Source organism: Schistocerca gregaria, chromosome 5, assembly GCF_023897955.1.
Source record: "Schistocerca gregaria isolate iqSchGreg1 chromosome 5, iqSchGreg1.2, whole genome shotgun sequence".
Lineage (NCBI taxonomy): Eukaryota > Metazoa > Arthropoda > Insecta > Orthoptera > Acrididae > Schistocerca > Schistocerca gregaria.
In genome coordinates, this window is record NC_064924.1 from 613,269,096 (window position 1) to 613,291,635 (window position 22,540).

Sequence of the window (22,540 nt, forward strand, 5' to 3'; positions counted from 1 at the left end):
CAATTGTAGTTGCTCACCTTGTATGCAAAGAATCTCCGAAATCTGTGTTCTAGAGCATCTTTCACTTGGACGCTTCACTTTCGATGTGTGTGTTTAGTGCATAATAGTGTTACCAACTGTTGCTGTGTGTTTTCAGTCGTATTAGGTTTGTGCTGTGGTCTCTGTATGCAGCTCTATAATTTGTTGTTTATTACGTGAGTGTGTGTGTTGTTGTGTGGGGTGAGGGCCTGCTCTGAGAAAATGGGAGAAATTTTAATCGAAAGAATCACAAATAATATTTTTTTATAATATTAGGTGTCTTAGGCAGGACTATTAAGTGAGTTGTCATTTACTCTGGTTATGTTCTAAATCTCGATTTGTTATTGTGTTCTTAGATGACATCATCGAAGAGTTATTATTTATGTTGGTTTTGCCATTTATTATTTTCTTTTCCATTGCAAAGTCTCTCTGTGTGGAAAAGATTTCCTGGACCATATAATTTTCTGTTCTAATTGTTTGTTCTAACAATTTACATTTCCTGTTCCATGTTAGGTGGTCATACCCATGCATTTTTAGGTGTTCAGAAAAGTTAGAATGGCTATTTTCATACTTATAGCTTCTTATAAGCTCTGAATATATAGTTTTGAAATATACTTATGCAGAAACAACTGAACGTGGGAATGGAAGACGGCTCAAATCGTTCGATATAGGAAAGCTGCAGAACCTAATTTTCTAGGATAAGTTTACGCGAAACGCTGGAATAACGGAGTGTGCCACGTGACTAAAAAAAAACAAACCGTATGTCTTTCCAATCTTTAAGCATGTTTACAATATCGATTCGCAGAACTATAAAAGTCAGTAAACTGATAATATACAGTATAATGCACAGACGATAAGCACAAACCAAAGAGTTTATACTGCTAAACAAAGAACGTTTTTCCCCATGATATTTAATTTATTTTGTTGTTGTTAACTAAACTAGACTAAAATGGCTTTCTATGGTAGAATTGCCAAAATTCGTACCCTTAAAGCGTTCTGCCTTTAGTCTAAAGTCGGATAAGGAGTAATACTGCGAAAAATTTCATAAAATAATCTTGAAATGTAAACCGATTTTATAATAATTATGTCATAAGAAACGAAAGCAAAACAGTTATAAATAAGTAGTCCTTATTTTGCCCCGAAAGTTCTTTGAAAGGAAAAAAAAAAACATAACAGTATTTTGCATCTAGAAACAAAGGTTCATACAAATACATCATCTTAGGAACTTCAAAGACAGAGAAAAACACTGGAAAATTATAACCTAAGTCACTGACCCATACAAAAAGATTTCATGACATCAGTTAAAACAGCGAGAACAGTGCAACAATACATCTGTTTTGGTATCTGTCGAGCTTGGTTTACCGCACATATGAGTTTACATCCTCATCAAAATCCTTATCATATGTTGGCACTCAGGGAACATTAATTTCCTCGATGGATCTGTTTCCAGGTTGTTCTTCTTTGAAGATGTTCTTTAAAGAGGTTTTGATGTTTTAGGTTGAGGAGCACTTCTTTCATTTCCAGATGTGGTTTTTCCTATCTGAAACTCCTGTTTTGCTCCTGACTTCGTAGTCTTCACCTTTCATAATGTGGACAGATTCGCCCAACAAGTTTGCCATCTGCCTCCAAAACCTTAATTTTGTGTGGACAGGCAATAACAAGAAATGTTGAGCCCCGTCTTTTGCTGGTTGTTGGGGTAATTACTGGAATGTTCATGATATCGTTTGGGCTAACAACTTCGATAGGGCCTATCATTTCAATGGCTCAGAGGACTCGCTGGGAGCAGGGATTTCCGGCCTAGAAGTGTCACTAGGTCTATTTGCTTGGCAGAGACTTCCCTCTCTTGTGAAGACTCTTCCACAATGATTTGATTCTGAGTTTCTGCTGAAGACTCCAGTATCCGGAATTGAAGGAGCTACTCTAGTTTTGCAAAAACCACCGTTTGCATTTTGTACCGTTGCTGCACGCCTGTAGGCTTCTGCGAAAAGAGAAGCTACTTGGATCACTCGATTTGGATGATCTGCAAGCCAGTTTTCAATTGCAGACGCGTAGTAAACGTCGAACGACTAAAACTTGTTAATCGAGTAGGGTGGAAGACGAACTATGGAAATTCCATTTGCACGAGCCCTACTGATGATATCTTTGTTACGAGTATTTCAAGAGGATCCATCCATAATTAACACAACTGGCTAGTCTTCTGTAGACTTTGTGATGTTAATAAAGTGATCAAGCCGTTTGGTAAAAAGAGGACAAGTGACCCATCCAAACTATGACCAGAAACCAATTGAACCAGGAGCTGTACAATCAAATAGATTATGCTGCCACTTTTCTTGAGGGAAGATTAGCACTGGTGGAACATCCTGCCCACCTGCTGACATGCAAGTAATTGCAATGACTGTTACTCTAGGTTCTGCAGAACAAGCTTTTGAACTCGCTTTTTGGCCTTGGCTACAATTACTCTTCTAAACTTATGCTGGAAACCAAAAACTCCAATCTCGTGAACGTTGAATATTCTCATTGCGCCAGGATTAATCTTACCAAGTTCTACATTTAGAATGGAGGAAAACGCTTCCAAATTTTCGTTTGTAAACGCCTTGAATTCGAACCATAGGTATGCGTTCTGGCTTTCTCATACGATTATCAAGATGCCTTTTTAGGAACAATTTTTTCCACTTTCCGCCAGCCTATTGTGTTGCTCTGCAAAACGGATTTCGCAAATTGTTTAGCACAACTAAATGGAAAGCCATCATTATCAACTCTCCAGCAGTAAGACCATGAATCTGTTTTTCCGTTACTAAACAATATTCTACAAGCAACTCCTCGAGTTGATGTGTCGATATTGGTGGCCATCCAATAATTTTTTTCCCACCATTTCTTCGAGAAAATGAGAAAATATGGCATAGTGTTACAGTGTTCCTATTGCCATACTCAGGATTTTTTATGCAGTTTTGTAGACCATCTTTTTTGCTGTTACGACACTTACTGTTTGAACCATTGTTCAGGTTTCCAATCTCTGCGTTTTTCCATCTAAAACATGCACAAAAATGGATAAATGAGATCGGTTACAACTAGGCCCCAAACGTTTATAAAACGAAAGCTGTTCCAAATTTCCTCTCCAGGGCGAAATTAGGATCACCAAAGCGGACGATATTAAGTTAAACGTTTCTTTTAAAGATTGTTGCCGATTTAAAAAAAACCATAAGGAATACAATAATGCCACCAGATAATGTCTAAAACAGAAAACACACTATCCACAGGCAGTAATACATTACAAAATTACCTACCTTAATGCTGAAATATAATTATTTCAGACACTTATAATACTGCGTCGAACTGCATATTTCAAAACAAAATCACCTCTTTGACAAAGATGTCAGTAGATGTCAGCGATATTGCTCCCAACTGACTAATTCTATATGTGTTAATAGACTCCTGGAAATTGAAATAAGAACACCGTGAATTCATTGCCCCAGGAAGGGGAAACTTTGTTGACACATTCCTGGGGTCAGATACATCTCATGATCACACTGACAGAACCACAGGCACATAGACACAGGCAACAGAGCATGCACAATGTCGGCACTAGTACAGTGTATATCCACCTTTCGCAGCAATGCAGGCTGCTATTCTCCCATGGAGACGATCGTAGAGATGGTAGATGTAGTCCTGTGGAACGGCTTGCCATGCCATTTCCACCTGGCGCCTCAGTTGGACCAGCGTTCGTGCTGGACGTGCAGACCGCGTGAGACGACGCTCCATCCACTCCCAAACATGCTCAATGGGGGACAGATCCGGAGATCTTGCTGGCCAGGGTAATTGACTTACACCTTCTAGAGCACGTTGGGTGGCACGGGATACATGCGGACGTGCATTGTCCTGTTGGAACAGCAAGTTCCCTTGCCGGTCTAGGAATGGTAGAACGATGTGTTCGATGACGGTTTGGATGTACCGTGCACTATTCAGTGTCCCCTCGACGATCACCAGAGGTGTACGGTCAGTGTAGGAGATCGCTCCCCACACCATGATGCCGGGTGTTGGCCCTGTGTGCCTCGGTCGTATGCAGTCCTGATTGTGGCGCTCACCTGCACGGCGCCAAACACGCATACGACCATCATTGGCACCAAGGCAGAAGCGACTCTCATCGCTGAAGACGACACGTCTCCATTCGTCCCTCCATTCACGCTTGTCGCGACACCACTGGAGGCGGGCTGCACGATGTTGGGGCGTGAGCGGAAGACGGCCTAACGGTGTGCGGGACCGTAGCCCAGCTTCATGGAGACGGTTGGGAATGGTCCTCGCCGATACCCCAGGAGCAACAGTGTCCCTAATTCGCTGGAAAGTGGCGGTGCGGTCCCCTACGGCACTGCGTAGGATCCTACGGTCTTGGCGTGCATCCGTGCGTCGCTGCGGTCCGGTCCCAGGTCGACGGGCACGTGCACCTTCCGCCGACCACTGGCGACAACATCGATGTACTGTGGAGACCTCACACCCCACGTGTTGAGCAATTCGGCGGTACGTCCACCCGGCCTCCCGCATGCCCACTATACGCCCTCGCTCAAAGTCCGTCAACTGCACATACGGTTCACGTCCACGCTGTCGCGGCATGCTACCAGTGATAAAGACTGCGATGGAGCTCCGTATGCCACGGCAAACTGGCTGACACTGACGGCGGCGGTGCACAAATGCTGCGCAGCTAGCGCCATTCGACGGCCAACACCGCGGTTCCTGGTGTGTCCGCTGTGCCGTGCGTGTGATCATTGCTTCTACAGCCCTCTCGCAGTGTCCGGAGCAAGTATGGTGGGTCTGACACACCGGTGTCAATGTGTTCTTTTTTCCATTTCCAGGAGTGTATTTCCTACAGTCACCAACAGATTGCAGGAGTTCACTGGTGAGAAAATTCAGGGGACCAAAATAGATGCAGGGACGAATTATGGTGCCTTTCCCGTGTTCTTAAATTTTCTTGTTTGCCTATGTTGCAATTCTCAAAAACGTAAGTGCGTAATTACGAAAACGCTCTCTGATAAGAAGTGTCGTGAAACTGAAACTTTCAAATTGTATTTTAATTTACTTTTATCAAAATTATTAGAAAATATGAAACTGTAAACTTAAGAAACTATCCTGTGAAATTCTGCATTATGCAGTGTAGTTAACAGTACCACAGTGCGTGACGTCATAATGAGTGACATGTAGTCCCAACAAACAAAACTCGCAAAATTAAAGTTCTACATAAAATTACAAATCAGTTTTGAAAGAACAAACTATCCGAAGTGCCTCTATTAAAATGTCCTGCAAATTTACGCACGCAAACTGACTAAATGATTCCAGAAAGTAAATGATACCCACCCAAATGTAACGCTACACTGTAGGAAAGAGTATTTCTGAATAAGAAATGAGATCTGAAATAAACTTTACATGATCTGGCATGATGATAATACTGAAGTGCACACATAAGTGTGAACGATTTTACTGCCGAAACTGTGATGTAAAACCAGCCCTAACAAATTTTCATGAGTTACCTGTGGCAACGAAAACTCGGCCCTGCTCGAGAGTGATGAACACAATCCTTTAATAGAGCGCAGCAACGAATCTGAAAGGGAAAAGGCCTTGCGCAGTCAAATGCAAGGGCAGACGACTTTTCTGAGCATATTAAGCCACTGTTTTCCGAGAAGTACAGTGTGACTATACGTAATTAAAAATCTGTGTTTTAGTGAGGAGATTGTGGAGGAAATTACATTTACTAAATGACATTGAAGAGACTAGCATTCAAAAACTACAATGAAACTCTGCTTCTTCGACAATACTAATCAACTTTACAAATTTCACTAATACAAGAAGATATTGCTCTGCCATGGGATTAGTTAATGAACTGGTAAAGGAGCGGTTTGTCTAAAACTTTGAGAGCAAGCTATGTTAGCAGATAACTTTTTAACCATGTCTGAACACTGAAACAAACAAACCCGAACCAAAAAAGAATAATTCCACTAAAACTTTCCTTTTCCCAAACACATCATAAATTACGTGTAAACAAACAATTTAGAGACAACATTATCTGAACGTCTTCACACTTCTCAAATCAATCTTTACAGTGTTATATTTACAGAAATCGACATCAATTGCATCTTTGTCTCCGCGCTCTCTCAGCAATTTTCAGACCGCTCAGCAGTGCAACCAACACCCGACTCACTCAATTACTTCTCACAGAATTCTACATCATCAACAATGATACTGACAATTAAAGATCATATTGCTTAAACTCAGAACCTCGATGGCGTAACGTATGGTTTACTGAAGGCTTCTGTCCGAAAAATATTCAGTGAACATATGTGAAGTACGACACAGCGAATAAAAACAGCTTATATCTCTTTCACTGGATACCAAAAATAAGCTACGAACCTTACGAACCCTCCTGACAGGACACTTCCACGTGTATGCTTTTGATGCGATGTTGAAACCTTTTAATCTAGGCGTAGGCCTAAGTACACCTACATGCCTGAGCAGAATCCTAAAAATAAATCAGTTCGAATGTATCACAGGAAAGAATTGGCGTTTGTTCCTGTACACTACACATGGAATTAACCGCTTGAACTGACTAAACTAACCACCTATAACAGGAAGACCCTCGTTATTTCTGTGGATTATGGTTACTTAGGACCACAGTTGTATTTACTACTACCTTCAGTGATTCAAGTAATTTGAGCAATCTGCAGCCGCCACCTTACGAGCATGGCTGCTTCGTATGTACAACAACACCAAGACATATTGCTACAGTATCCTCGCACCGAGCGAAGTGGTGAAGTTGTTAACACACTGGACACGCATTCTGGAAGACGTTGGTTTAGCTCCTCGTACGACCATACAGATTTAGATTTTCCTTAATTTTCCTACATCGCCCCCTGGAAATGCCGGAATGGTTCGTTTGTAAAGGGTATGGACGATTTCCTTTTCCCATCCCTCCGTAATCGAACTTTGTGTTCCGTCTCTGAATGACATCATCGACGAGTCGTTGATCTCTAAATCCTACTTGCTCCCTTGCAATAACTTCGCCACTATGTAGGCCTTTACTCTGATTATACTAGTCAACAGCCATTTTGCATCTGGGATTTGCTACATCAACTAGAATGTATTTCGGTGTGTAGAATCCGAATATACCTTTCAAAATGTTGTAGCACGTATCATTTTTGAGTTTTTAAAGGTTTTTTATTTTTCACATTCAGTATTTCGCTTCGGTTTTGATGTTTAATTTTTTGTTTTTGATTTGCAGAGGAGAGGTAGAAGATCTACAAATCGCCAGTAAATGGTTGGTGTGGTAATCCAGTGGTGTGAAAGAGATCCTCAGTGAGTGTTTCCTGTCAAAGAGAGTGCAAGGTTTTTGTGTTTAAAATTTACACCCAGAAAAATGGCAACTAGTAAATCAATTTGCCTTCTAAACTACCCCGACAACTTTTGTTATGTGTATGGGAAATTCACTCCAAAAGCCCAAAGAAAACCAATCACTGATTTGGTTAAGAAGGCATAAAAACTGTATTTTGATTGTCCTGTTGGTGATCAAGATTAATATTTCGCGCCTCATATTTACTGCATAACCTGTACTACAACCTTAACCGAGTGGTTGGAAGGAAAACGCCGGGCCATGACTTTCGCTATTCTGATGGTGTAATGTGAGTCTAATGACCATTATTCACACTGTTACTTCTGTCTTCCAAATATTTCGGAACATTACAGCAAAACTAGACATAAAATAAAGGGTCTAAAAGTATCTTTATTAAATTTTCTTGCGCCCTATGATGAGAGGTTGCCTGCTCCTGCCTGTAGCTTGAAAGCCACGTCAAGTGAATCAGAAAGTATTGAACAGGTAGATGAGTACTGCCCTCAATATCATGGCACTTCGCCTCAGCTCTTTAATCAAAAGGGACTGAACGATTTGGTTCTCGATCTTTAACTTTCGAAACTGCAAGCTGAGCTCTTGGAGTTGAGACTGCAACAACGGAACTCGTAGCTCCAGGGACAAAAATATCCTGTTTCAGATCAAGAGGTGCTTCCATCACTCAGTATTTCGATATGCAGAATACAGTGTGTATATGTAGAGATGCTGATAGGTGTACTACATAATCCACAGGAGTGGCGACTATTTCTTGACTCCAGTAAAACCAGCTTGAAAGAAGTACTACTGCATAATTGCAATGCATTTCCAGCGGTACCTTTGGCTTATGCAGTAAACATGAAAGAAACTTATGAAACCATGGCTTTGCTGTTAGAGTCAATCAAATATAAGGATCATGAGTGGCAGCTTTGCTGTGATTGAAACGTTGTTGCACTCCTTACAGGTTTACATTCTAGATGTACAAAATACTTCTGCTTTTTGTGCATGTTGGACAGCCGTGACACCAAGAACCACTAAGCAGTCAAGGAATGACCTACAAGGATGTCACATGTTCCTGGAAACGTAAATGTGAACAATACCCCATTTGGTTGAGCCCGATAAAATCATTTTGCCTCCCCTTCATATCAAGTTGGTCCTTATCAAGAAAGTAAAAGCTCTGAATAAAGAAGGTGGGGCCTTCAATCACTTAAAAGCTGTGTTTCTCAAATTAAGTGAGGCAAAGCTGAAAGAGGGTACATTTGTTGGACCACAATATGAAAGTTTCTGAAAGATCCAACCTTTGATACCAAATTCACAGATATCCAATTAGCTGCTTTGTCTTCTTTTCAAGCAATTGTGAAGGGCTTTTTGGGCAACAGAAAAGACAAGAACTGTGTTACTATTGTGAATGATCTGTTGGACAACTATAAGAACATGGGGTGTAGACGGTCGCTTAAAATTCACTTTTTACATTCTCACCTTGATTTTTTTCCCGGAAAATTTGGGAGCCGTAATCGATGAGCTTGATGTACGCTTTCACCGAGATATTCTTACCGTGGAACATCGTTACCAAGGCCATTGGAACCCTTCGACGATGGGTGACTACTGCTAGGGTCTTGTTAGAGAGAGTGATGAAACGGCATACAGAAGAAGAGCTCCGTCGTTGCATTTTTGAAAAACTAAAGACGATTAAAGGTGAAAATATCTTCTAAACTAACTCGGTCCTTTTATTGGCATCATGGCCATATATACATTCAAAATAGTTTTGATTTCAAACGTTCTGAATGTGTATTTTTGTTTGACTTAATTGTGTCAATTTTCGCTATTAGCATTTTTTTATTCCGCTTTGTATCTAGGGAACGGGACGTCATAGAGAAAAATAGATTTTACCAGTGTATTCAGCACCCCAGAACTAGGTAAATCCACTCACTTACTAGCCAAATGTACCTCAGTAACTTCGTGCGAAAGAAGAGTCAGCTCAAAAAGCCTTAGAACTTATATCAAATACCATAACCAATCTTGGAGGTGTTGCCGTCAGTCATCCTTCAGTTCTAAATGCATACTTCATGTCAGTTATGTGAAGCCATTTTTAGTAGAGTTTTGGTAGCACCGCAAGATAACGACGAGGATCAACCGAGGGGCAGACCACCTGTTCCTAAATGCAGGAAGCGAGTAAAAGATTCACCAGTGAACCAGCCCTAGATACCCCTACAATCTCCATAGACTGTGTAGTGTGAGCGAGTGCAAAGCGAGTGTTCAATATCAGCTTGGGAATGTGTTTTCTGACTATACAATTGTAGCCACTAAGAAAAGTGTGATTTCCACAGGTCATAACAAAGATACACGTTTGCATTATGTTCATTGCTTAATATTACTGCTCAGAACAAATTAAACATGTTTAGTGTAAATATAATTTTTTCTATAGTGTTATCCATCAGTACTGTAGAAGTACACTCACTAAAAAAACAAGTCAAGCACCCACACCACACGGTCACATGTCAGTGTAACATCGTACACATAGACACCATTGCAAGTAAGTAAATGATTAGTATTGCAACTATCTGTAGAAGTACACTCACGCTCATAAATGAAGGATAATTGCAGAATGTGGTGCCACACAACTTGACACTAATAGCATAGGAACATAGGAAACCCACCCGACACAGATCTGTAAGTCCACGGTATTGGTGATAAGTTGAGAAAACCGTCCCTAAACACATGTGCTACAAAACGCCACTGTTTCCTGCGCATGTACCCCGACATCAATATAGGATATGATCACTATGTACACGAACACAGGCCGCACAACGGGTTGGCATACTCTGGATCAGGTGGTCGTATAGCTGCTGGGGTGCAGCCTCCCATTCTCGCACCAGTGCCTGTCGGAGCTCCTGAAGTGTCGTAGTGGTTTGAAGACGTGCTGCAATGGGGTTTAGGTCTGGAGAACAGGCAGGCCACTCCATTCGCCTGATATCTTCTATTTCAAGGTACTCCTCCACGATGACAGCTGGTGGGGCCGTGCGTTATCGGGAGGAAGGTGGGACCCACTGCACCCCTGAAAAGGCGGACATACTGGTTCAAAATGACGTCCCGATACAACTGACCTGTTACATTTCTTCTGTCAAAGACATTCAGGGGTGTACGTGCACCAATCATAATCCCATCCCACACCATCACACCACGACCTCCATACAGGTCCCTTTCAAGGACATTAAGGAGTTGGTATCTGGTTCCTGGTTCACGCAAGATGAAAACCCGGCGAGAATCACTGTTCAGACTATACCTGGACTCGTCCGTGAACATAACCTGGGACCACTGTTCCAATGACCATGTACTGCGTTCTTGAAACCAGGCTTTACGGGCTCTCCTGTGACCAGGGGTCAGTGGAATGCACCTTGCAGGTCTCCTGGCGAACAAACTATGTCTGTTCAGGTGTCTGTAGACTGTGTGTCTGGAGACAACTGCTCGAGTGGCTGCGGTAAGGTCCCGATCAAGGCTACCTGCAGTACTCTGTGGCCGACTGCGGGCACTGATGGTGAGATATCGGTCTTCTTGTGGTGCAGTACACTGTGGGCATCCAGTACTGTAGCACCTGGACAAGTTTCCTGTCTGCTGGAATCGTTGCCATAATCTTGAGATCACATTCTGTGGCACACGCAGGGACCGTGCTACGACCTGCTGTGTTTGACCAGCCTCCAGTCGCCCTAGTATTCTACCCCTCATAACGTCATCAATATGTGTTCTTTGAGCCATTTTCAATACACAGTCGCCTTTAGCACGTCTTAAAACGTCTGTACACTTACTCGCTGCACCGTACTCTGACATGCACCAAAACACCTCTGCGTATGTGGACTGCTGCCAGTGCCACCGTCCGACGACCGCAGGTCAAATGCACCGCAGGGTCATACACTGAGGTGATTTAAAACCGCAAACCACCCACCAGAGCGTTGTTTCACCATGTATCAGCATTCTCTTTAACTTATGAGCATGAGTGTAGAATGAACACTATAGTGCAGTATTAATATGCCTGGTAGTGTATATGAGCGGCATGAACAGCGTCAGATGTTGAGTGATCACTGTCATGGATATGGAGATGCCGCACTTTCGTGCAAGGCAGAATTATCGGCACCCGGCAGAATTCGAAAGGGGCCTCACTCTGGGTCTATATTTGACCGGCTGGTCGAATCGTGCAGTCTCCAGATTCCCTGGGACAGTGGCCCGACGTTGGACAGGATGGGAACGTGAGAGCAGGTACACTCATTGTCAGCGTTCCGGTCGATCACGTCTGATCACCATAAGGAAGGATAGCCGTTCTGCGCTCCGAGCACATCATAAGACTGTGTCTGCCATCTGAGAAGAAGTGACGGACTCCCTGCAACAGTCAGAGATTAGCTGCAGCCGGACTGGGGAACTACTGTCAAATTCGGAAGCTGTCATCAACACCACAACACAAACGGCTGCGTTTGGATTGGTGCCGTCACATACACTCCTGGAAATTGAAATAAGAACACCGTGAATTCATTGTCCCAGGAAGGGGAAACTTTATTGACACATTCCTGGGGTCAGATACATCTCATGATCACACTGACAGAACCACAGGCACATAGACACAGGCAACAGAGCATGCACAATGTCGGCACTAGTACAGTGTATATCCACCTTACGCAGCAATGCAGGCTGCTATTCTCCCATGGAGACGATCGTAGAGATGCTGGATGTAGTCCTGTGGAACGGCTTGCCATGCCATTTCCAACTGGCGCCTCAGTTGGACCAGCGTTCGTGCTGGACGTGCAGACCGCGTGAGACGACGCTTCATCCAGTCCCAAACATGCTCAATGGAGAACAGATCCGGAGATCTTGCTGGCCAGGGTAATTGACTTACACCTTCTAGAGCACGTTGGGTGGCACGGGATACATGCGGACGTGCATTGTCCTGTTGGAACAGCAAGTTCCCTTGCCGGTCTAGGAATGGTAGAACGATGGGTTCGATGACGGTTTGGATGTACTGTGCACTATTCAGTGTCCCCTCGACGATCACCAGAGGTGTACGGCCAGTGTAGGAGATCGCTCCCCACACCATGATGCCGGGTGTTGGCCCTGTGTGCCTCGGTCGTATGCAGTCCTGATTGTGGCGCTCACCTGCACGGCGCCAAACACGCATACGACCATCATTGACACCAAGGCAGAAGCGATTCTCATCGCTGAAGACGACACGTCTCCATTCGTCCCTCCATTCACGCCTGTCGCGATACCACTGGAGGCGGGCTGCACGATGTTGGGGCGTGAGCGGAAGACGGCCTAACGGTGTGCGGGACCGTAGCCCAGCTTCATGGAGACGGTTGCGAATGGTCCTTGCCGATACCCCAGGAGCAACAGTGTCCCTAATTTGCTGGGAAGTGGAGGTGCGGTCCCCTACGGCACTGCGTAGGATCATACGGTCTTGGTGTGCATCCGTGCGTCGCTGCGGTCCGGTCCCAGGTCGACGGGCACGTGCACCTTCCGCCGACCACTGGCGACAACATCGATGTACTGTGGAGACCTCACGCCCCACGTGTTGAGCAATTCGGCGGTACGTCCACCCGGCCTCCCGCATGCCCACTATACGCCCTCGCTCAAAGTCCGTCAACTGGACATACGGTTCACGTCCACGCTGTTGCGGCATGCTACCAGTGTTAAAGACTGCGATGGAGCTCCGTATGCCACGGCAAACTGGCTGACACTGACGGCGGCGGTGCACAAATGCTGCGCAGCTAGCGCCATTCGATGGCCAACACCGCGGTTCCTGATGTGTCCACTGTGCCGTACGTGTGATCATTGCTTGTACAGCCCTCTCGCAGTGTCCGGAGCAAGTATAGTGGGTCTGACACACCGGTGTCAATGTGTTCTTTTTTCCATTTCCAGGAGTGTAGATGCAAGCGCTGCCGATGAACAGTGTCGGGTTGTTCTCAGTGATTAATCACGGTTCTGCACCATACGGGATGCCTATAGACAGCTAGTATGGTGGCAACCTTGGAGAAGCTCGACGGTGTTATCCCTGATGACGTATTTAGGAAAACATCGGGTATGAATTCTGGTCACGTCTGGTACTGACTGAGGGCGCTCCAGCGACTCGAACATCTGTCACAAACATATATGACCTCTCACGCGACAGTATCACCGTGCCATTTTTCAACAGGGCAGCGCACATCCACACACAACGTGTATCTGTGGTCCGTCTGCGGGTTGCTGAGGTGCTCCCGTGGCCAGCAACATCCCCAGACCTGTACCCAATAGAAAATGCGTGACTCACACGTCAACTTCTCCCAGTCCCAGTATCCAGCACATCAAGAACTATGTACAACAGTTGTGGAGAACTTGCCTCTGGAGAGGATACAGCGGCTTTTTGTCATCCTTTCCAACCGAAAGAGTGCTTTCATCGGGGCCAGCAAGAGTGTAACGTTATACTGAGAAGTCGCCTCATACTGCCAAGTTCTTTGCCCTTGTCATTATGTTTTGTGATCACTCCTAGAACATCGCACGCCCTCTCAACCCGTGAAGTTTCGTTTCGTTCTCCCTCTCGGTGTGTTTTTTGTCAGGCGGCGTAGCACAGCAGAAGAGTGTTGTTTGAACCACAAGCTGAAATGCTAGTTTCTGCAAGTAATGCTAAATTTGTATTTAAGAACAATGTAAGTGGTATTCAACTATAATTCAGTTCTGTAAGGAAGAAAATTGATCTAATTCGTCCAATTAAGGATAACCACACTGTTTTATAAATGGAGACATCTTGGTATAACAAAGGGTCACAGTAGAGTCTACATTTGATAATTATGGACAAGAGAAGAGCTGACTCCTAAATCTTTTCCCACACAAAACTTAGACCAAAAACAAGACTGCCTTGTTGGATTTTGGAGGAAGTATCCTTCGTACTGTATTTGGAACCTTAGATGAGATCTATAGGACGTCAGGAACAGATTATTAGCTGTTGAACAACAGTTTAATACAAATTTTCTAATGAAATAATAACACTGGAACAAGTCGAGAACCATAACTAGCCATGTAATTTTTATCGAAAAGATTATAAGGAAATTAATTAGACATAACTTGTGGGACGATGAACGCAAGCCTCCACGAGTCATTAAAAGGATTGCATGTTGTGAGTGCTCACATAGATACAAGCATACTATTCTTAAGAAGAACTGACAGTTATCAAATGCTAGAATAAATTTAAGAAAAGGTCTAAAAATTAGCTCAAATGACTTGTTCAGCAGCGTGCTGTTGCTTCCAGATCAGTTCTTGCAGATCCTGGCAGTAATCAGACTTAAGATAGATCTAACATCCACTATGATTTACCCTATTAATTTTTAAAATTTATATGCCTACTGTAGGTTAACGATAACACACTGTCTAATGACAGAGAATCAATTTACTTTCATTTTTTGTATACCCACTGCTACGTCGAAGAATAATTTTAAAACGTATCGGATCCATACTTACCTTGTGATGTGGCAACAGGCCAGTATGTATGCCAACTATCAACAAAGGGACTGTTTACTGATCAGTAGGAACTGGAGCAATTTTTTTTATCTCTGAATGATAAAGATTTACATTTGTGTAAATGTGGTAGCAAATTAATTTGCCCAGAATCGGCAGTATTGGTAGATAGTAGGCTACACAGCTGAGAATAATCATCTGAGAATGATTACCCTAGAATTTTAATCTACTTTTATCAGGTATTTATTAAAGGATGCTCTGAAGCCATAACTCACTCCTTCAATTCAACCCTCGACTTGGCATTTACGATTAAAAAGTTTGATACATGTGAACTACCTTTCATACTCAAATTAAACGATGCTGGATTAATCTTAAGTGCTATTGACACGGCCTTTGTATTACTAACTAGTTTTCATACAGCTTCAAAGTTTTCGTTCAAGAGAATATTACCGGTTTGTCACAAACAATCACACCTACTAATATATACAAGCCATTGGCTCTCTAGTTTCCCAAAGGATAACGACTTAATTATCGATATTCATAAAAAATGTAATAACTACTACAATGAGTTAAATTTCATCCAAGCAGTAAACATTAAATCTGATCATAGAATGAAGGTTTTTACGCCCAGATGACATAGCTGCTGGTAAATCTTTCGGTATGTGAAGTCTTGGTCCAAGAAACTCTTCCGTCCTGACGTTTCGTCCAGGACTGCACTGGACATCTTCAGTGGCGCTCCTCCGCTGAGTCTTTCCGACTGACTGGTCGGACGTCCGAAAGCGACATATATACTGTAGGAAAGGGAGGCGTGGTCGAAGTAACACGTGATGAGCAGACATAATCCATGTCAAAGATAAAACTTAACTGTCGATTGTAGTCTTGTCAAAGATAAAGTTGTCTAGCGATTCTGCAGAGCTACTGTCCATATGTCGCTAAGTTTCATTGTCTCCTCTTTTCTATTAAAGTTATCCTTATGCTTATAAATTTCAGTGGCTTCTCTATATAGTAGTGCATAATAATTTGACGTTATAGATAAAATTTCTGTTTCACAAAACTTAACTTCGTGGTTTTCTGACTGAAGAGCATGCTCTGCTACAGCTGACTTCTCTATTTTTCCAAGTCGGCAAAGACTTTTGTGCTGTTTTATCTGTGTCTTTACGCTCCTCTTGGTAGTTCCAACATAAACTATACCACACGTACACATAATTTTGTACACACCACATGTCGACAGTGGAGGGCGTTTATCCTTCATAGATCGGAGTACTTGACTTATTTCTTTGTTGGTTTAAAGACTAGTCTGACCTCATGGTTCAGTAAAATCTCACCGATCTGATCCGTTGCTTTTTTTTTTTTTTAATAAATAGGAGGAAACTACACTGTATCTCCTAACAGAGTTTGACGTCTCCTGGCAAGACATGAAGAAAATCGTAATATATGTGAAAAATGAAACATTTATCTGTATTATTATTATTATTGTTATTATTTCATTTCTGTATGAACGGTTGTCAATTATGTAGACTCTGTAAAAAAATCTTTTTGTATTGTTATCTTTGGGAAATAATTATGTATCTGTATTTTGCAAATAACGTCTGTGGTATGCGAGTGTAGAAATCAAAGCAGACAATGATAACTGAAAAAGATAAGATGAATATTAAATTGCCTATAAATAGTGGAGGTTAAAACACTACCCTCTCTGTCTTCTTGTAGCTGTTAAAGTTTTAAGAGCCTGTAACGCTCGATTGAATGCTTGGTTAGCTTCCTTTTGTTCCTTGTTCGAGAAAGACGACATTGGAGACTGATGAATGAAAAACGTGTGTACTTTAAATTTATGTTGATTTCTAAATATAGTAATTGTTAGAAATACTTTTAATTATCTATTGCTAGCTTTCCCAGTATTTCATTCCACATTTTAGCCGTTTTCAGTATACACAACTGGCCATTAAAAATGCTACACCAAGAAGAAATGCAGATGATTAACAGGTATTCATTGGACAAATATATTATAATAGAACTGACATGTCATTACATTTTCACGGAATTTAGGTGCATAGATCCTGAGAAATCAGTACCCGTAACAACCAACTCTGGCCGTAATAACGGCCTTGATACGCCTCGTCATTAAGTCAATCAGAGCTTGGATGGCGTGTACAGGTACAGCTGCCCATGCAGCTTCAACACGATACCACAGTTCATCAAGAGTAGTGACCGGCGTATTGTGACGAGCCCGTTGCTCCCCCACCATTGACCAGACATTTTCAATTGGTGAGAGATCTGGAGAACGTGCTCGAGAGGGCAGCAGTCGAACATTTTCCGTATCCAGAAAGGCACGTACAGGGCCTGCGACATGCGGTCGTGCATTATCCTGCTGAAATGCAGGGTTTCGCAGGGATCGAATGAAGGGTAGAGCCACGGGTCGTAACACATGTGAAATGTAACGTCCACTGTTCAAAGTGCCGTCAGTGCGAACAAGAGGTGACCGAGACGTGTAACCAATGGCACCCACTACCATCACGCTGGTGATACGCCAGTATGGCGATTACGAATACAGGCTTCCAATGTGCGTTCACCGCGATGTCGCCAAACATGATGGTGTGAACGGAACCTGGGTTCATCCGAAAAAATGACGTTTTGACATTTGTGCACCCAGGTTCGCCGCTGAGTACACCATCGCAGGAGCTCCTGTCTGTGATGCAGCGTCAAGACTAACCGCAGCCATGGTCTCCAAGCTGATAGTCCATGCTGCTGCAAACGTCGTCGAACTGTTCATGCAGATGGTTGTTGTGTTGCAAACGTCCCCATCTGTTGACTCAGGGATCGAGACGTGGCTGCACGATCCGTTACAGCCATACGGATAAGATGCCTGTCATCTCGATTGGTAGTGATACGAGGCCGTTGGGAACCAGCACGGCGTTCTGTATTACCCGCCTGAACCCACTGATTCCACATTCTGCTAACAGTCGTTGGATCTCGACCAACGCGAGCAGCAATGTCGAGATACGATTAACCGCAATCGCGCTAGGCTGCAATCCGACCTTTATCAAAGTAGGAATCATGATGGTGCGCATTTCTCCTCCTTACAAGAGGCATCACAACAACGCTTCACCAGGCAACGCCGGTTAACTGCTGTTTGTGTATGAGAAATCGGTTGGAAACGTTCCTCATGTCAGCACGTTGTAGGTGTCGCCATCAGCGCCAATCTTGTATGAATGCTCTGAAAAGCTGATCATTTGCATATCAGAGCATCTTCTTCCTGTCGATTAAATTTCGAGTCTGTAGGACGTCATCTTCATGGTGTTGCAATTATAATGGCCAGTAGTGTAGTTAGAATTTTTCATGACGCAGAGCCGTGCAGAGATCGCGGAAGCCGCTGCAGCGGCAAATTCAAATTAAACTGAATGAAAGCATTTTTCCCACAATTAAGCGGGCAGTTAACGGTACATTAAAACTGTTTCTTTCAGCTTCCCTAAAATGGTGGATTTTATTGTGACATTTTCAGGTAGACATGGGCAACTTCTATTACAATATCAGTGACGTAAATAATTTAAGTAAATCACAGCAATAAAATTTTACTTGTGTGATATCAAAGACTTCTGTGATGAAATGTGTTCTGGCTAATAATACAAAAACCAAATTTAATTTTTAGTTTCTTGCTCTCATATTAGTCGTGACAATCAATTGTCTTCATATATTAAAAAAACCACTGCAGCTTTTACATTTAGCGAACATAGCATACTGTAACTTCTGTACGTATAATAAGGGTAATTTTCAGTGCATTTTGGAGATGAAAGTTCTGCGTGGTGTCTGTTGTTCTATATCGTGTCTCCCTACCACTTTCGTGCAACGACGCTCGGAGCGTGTTTTTTAGGGAATTGACTAGTTTGAACCTGGGACCTGTTGCTGGTAAGGAGACGCCAGACCACACATGACATGTAGAATTCAGAAGAGTTCAGTGAGACTAGCGATGATATAACCAAATACTTAATTATTTCAGTGTCAGCTCCACTGCACTCCCTGTAAAAGAATCGTAGTACTAACTAAATTTAGTGGAAGGGGTTCACGGCTTTCCTATTTTAAGTTAGCTGGTAAAATAACGTCGAAAAGGCAGTTAAGTTTACCATTGGAAATTTTATTATACTCACTAAACATTGTTTATAAATTGCTCTATTGATAAAATGAAATGTTTTAATACAGGATGGTAAAAAAACACGGCATTCAACAAAAATTTGAACGAATATTCCCTGAATGGGTTTCCAAGTTCTACAATGGATCGAAGGATGACCTATGCCATATCACATCTATAATCCCGGTTTAAATTAAGTTTCACAAAAGACAAAACTATCAAAATGGTCTACAGTGACCCTAAATTATCTTTAATTACTTATCTAACTTGTCGTAAATTACAGTGGCTGATGTGGCTTCTCAATAACTATATAACAGAAAAATCATCGCGTTTCAGATTTTTACTTCAAGTGGCAAATGTGAACACCATGCGCTATAATTGACGACCGACACTAGTATTACGCAAAAAGGGGGTGTAACAGATGAGACTTCTGCAGTTCTGAGTGAAGCTTTATGCCCTGTTATGCGGCATCGCGTGCGTTCATTACCTTGTCGGTGTTCGTCAGGGGCGGCGTGCAGCACAGCTCCGCTCACCTCGCCGTCTCGGAAGCAACTCTCTCCTAACTTCTCCTTACTACAATTTATCGAAGTTGGGTTAAAAAAACTATCTGGTTGTGTTTTCATCTGACCAATCAGGGTCTCAGTGTTAACCTTAAGCTCCGCCTACAAACATTCTGTCTATCCAATGAGAAACGTTATACTTTTTGTGGTGGGGCAATGTATTTAAAGTTTGCAATGTAACAGAGACGTGAAAAAGTCTCACGCTAAAACTTGCAGCTGCTGTGGTCCTTTTAGTGTTATCGTAAGATCTATACTGTTCTTCGGGAAAGCTCTATCTTTTAACATGGGCTGGGGCGTGGTCCTAGCGTTTAGCTGGCGACGTGGGTGTTCTTCCCTTATCGTAGGGCCTTCTAGCTTAACACGGTTCTGCTCTCGGCTTCTGTTCTCGTTTCTCCCCTCGGAACTGCGTCTGTCTCACGGTGGGAAGGTATGCCATGCATTTAGGCATTCTTGTGTTAGTCTGTGGTATTCCATTTGCACTCGTTACTCGTATTACTTTGGTTAATTTAATGTCACGATTTATTCGGAGCTATGTGAGATACTACTGGAGTTGCTTATCATGTCAGGGTTTTCATGGAAGGTGTTGGATTTGCCTGGCACCTTACAAAGTAATGAAGAACATGTTTAATTTCATAATTAGTTACAGTAGTGATACCGTGTTATATTTCTAACAAGCCAGATCAGGGCACATAAAAATAGTTTGAAAATTATAGATCATACATGCACAGCAGGAAATCTTTTAGTGTTGTGCGAATCCCCACGTAATAGATTAAGGTGCACAAAGTTAATATATTTTCAACTGCAGAAACTAATAGTGAGAATCGCATTTTATTTGTTGCGCTCTCAACAATAAGCAGTATACAGTTAACTAAAATATTATACAATATGAACTGCATATAAAGCCAAAAACGTGGTGGGGATTACTCGACAATTTGGCGCCTAGAAGGGCGGGGCCCGAATGAGCAGTGGCCACGAAAATGTACTAACGATTTTGTGTTTTTCTTTCAGAATAGTTAGTGTATATATGTTTACTGATAAATGTACATATGTATTTTGTAACAAATGCTGTGTATTAATGCGTGTAAAATTCTTTAATTAATGCTACACCACTGCGCGCAAACCGAATGAGTAAACCCCGATATAGAAACTGTAACAATAACATAGTCCTGGGGCAGCCGAAATCAGAACAATACAAATTAAAGGCACGACTACAGCGTAGTTGTCCTGTCAGTAGAGTATGAATTTCAGTGGAGTCATCTCCTGTCACTAGTGCTGTGTGTGTGTAGTTTAGGGATAGTTGTTTGTGACAGGACAGAGTTAAATGTAGATAGAATTTTTCATTGTATGGTGTATTTTGTACAAGTTTGTATATTTTGTGTGCAACGGGTAAGTCGATAGACATTAGATCTAAGTTCGTAAACAATAAATATGGTCAAACTGCCTAGGCAGCGCAGAGGCAACATGGATACTGAGGAACATCTACCAAACGTTGAGGGGAGTGCTTCAGACAGCGCACGCAATCTGTTTGAGGAAATTCTTAGTGAAACTGCGGGAGCGGGCGGACAGGAAGTGGCGCCACCGTCTACCAGAGCCCAAGCAGACGTAGAAAAAGAAGTAGTACAACCACCAGCAGAGCATGAACCAGATATTGGGAATCTACCTGGTGGATATTCGATTCAGGCCATGTTAGAGCGCATGATAAATTCCCAGGAGACGTTAGCGCAACATCAGGCTGAGCGGGATGGACAATATCAGTGACGTAAATAATTTAAGTAAATCAGAGCAATAAAATTAACCTTCGTCTGTGCGAATGCGCACACGTTGCTCGAACTCTTACGTGAATCGACACCTTAGTGTGCGCGAGTAACGAGCGGATGGGCAAAATATCTATTAGGTACATTAGGCGGCACGGTAGCTCAGCGTGTTCGGTCAGAGGGTTAGCTGCCTTCTGTAATAAAAAAAACTGAGTGAACGGATCAACGATAAATTTGATTGGTTTCAGAGACGTCCGTCCCGAACAAATGCAACGAACAACACCGAAAAAAAAAGATGGATATAGCGTAGCGTCTGCCATGTAAGCACGAGATCCCGAGTTCGAGTCCCGGTCTGGGCACACATTTTCAGCTGTCCCCATCGAGGTATATCAACAACACCTGTCGGCAACTGACGGTTTCAGTTTATGATCATTTATTCTAGAGAATTTGCACGGTCATCAGTGGTATGTATTCTTTCGAGGACAGTTGCTATCTTCATATATAATAAAATTTTAATTGTGTGATATCAAAGACTGCTGTGATGGAACCTGTTCAGGATAGTAATACAAAAAGAAATTTTATTTTTAGTTTCACGTTCTCGGTTTAGACGTGGCAATCAGTAGTGTTCACATTTTAAAAATGCACTGAAGCTTTTATGTTTAGCGAACATAGCATACTGTAACTTATATACGAGTAATAAGAGAAATTTTCAGTGGATTTCAGAGATGAAAGAAGAGAAGGACATGTTTAATTTCATAATTAGTTACAGTAATGATACCGTGTTCCATTTCTAACAAGCCAGATAAGGATTATATAAAAATAGTTCGTAAATTAAAGATCAATCGTGCACAGCAGGAAATCTTTTAGTGTTGTGCAAATCCCCACGTAATAAACCAAGGTGCACAAAGTTAAAATATTTTCAACAGCAAAAACTAATAGTGAGAATCGAATTTTGTTTGTTGTGCTCGCAACAATAAGCAATAAACTGTTAATTAAAATATTATGCCATGTAAAGTGCATATAAAGTTACAAGCGCGGTGGGGATTACGCAACAAGACTACCAGTTGAAGATAATATTGCGAATATAGAAGCAGGTATACGAAATCTCCCCAAGGAAACAGCAAACGCAATTCGAATCGAAACCACCAGGGTCTTATGCCACAGTATGGCTTTGGAAAGTAATTTAACAAAAGGTGAGAGGAAGGCTCTCAGAGATTTAAATGCAGATGAAAAGATAGCGGTTCTTCCTGCTGATAAA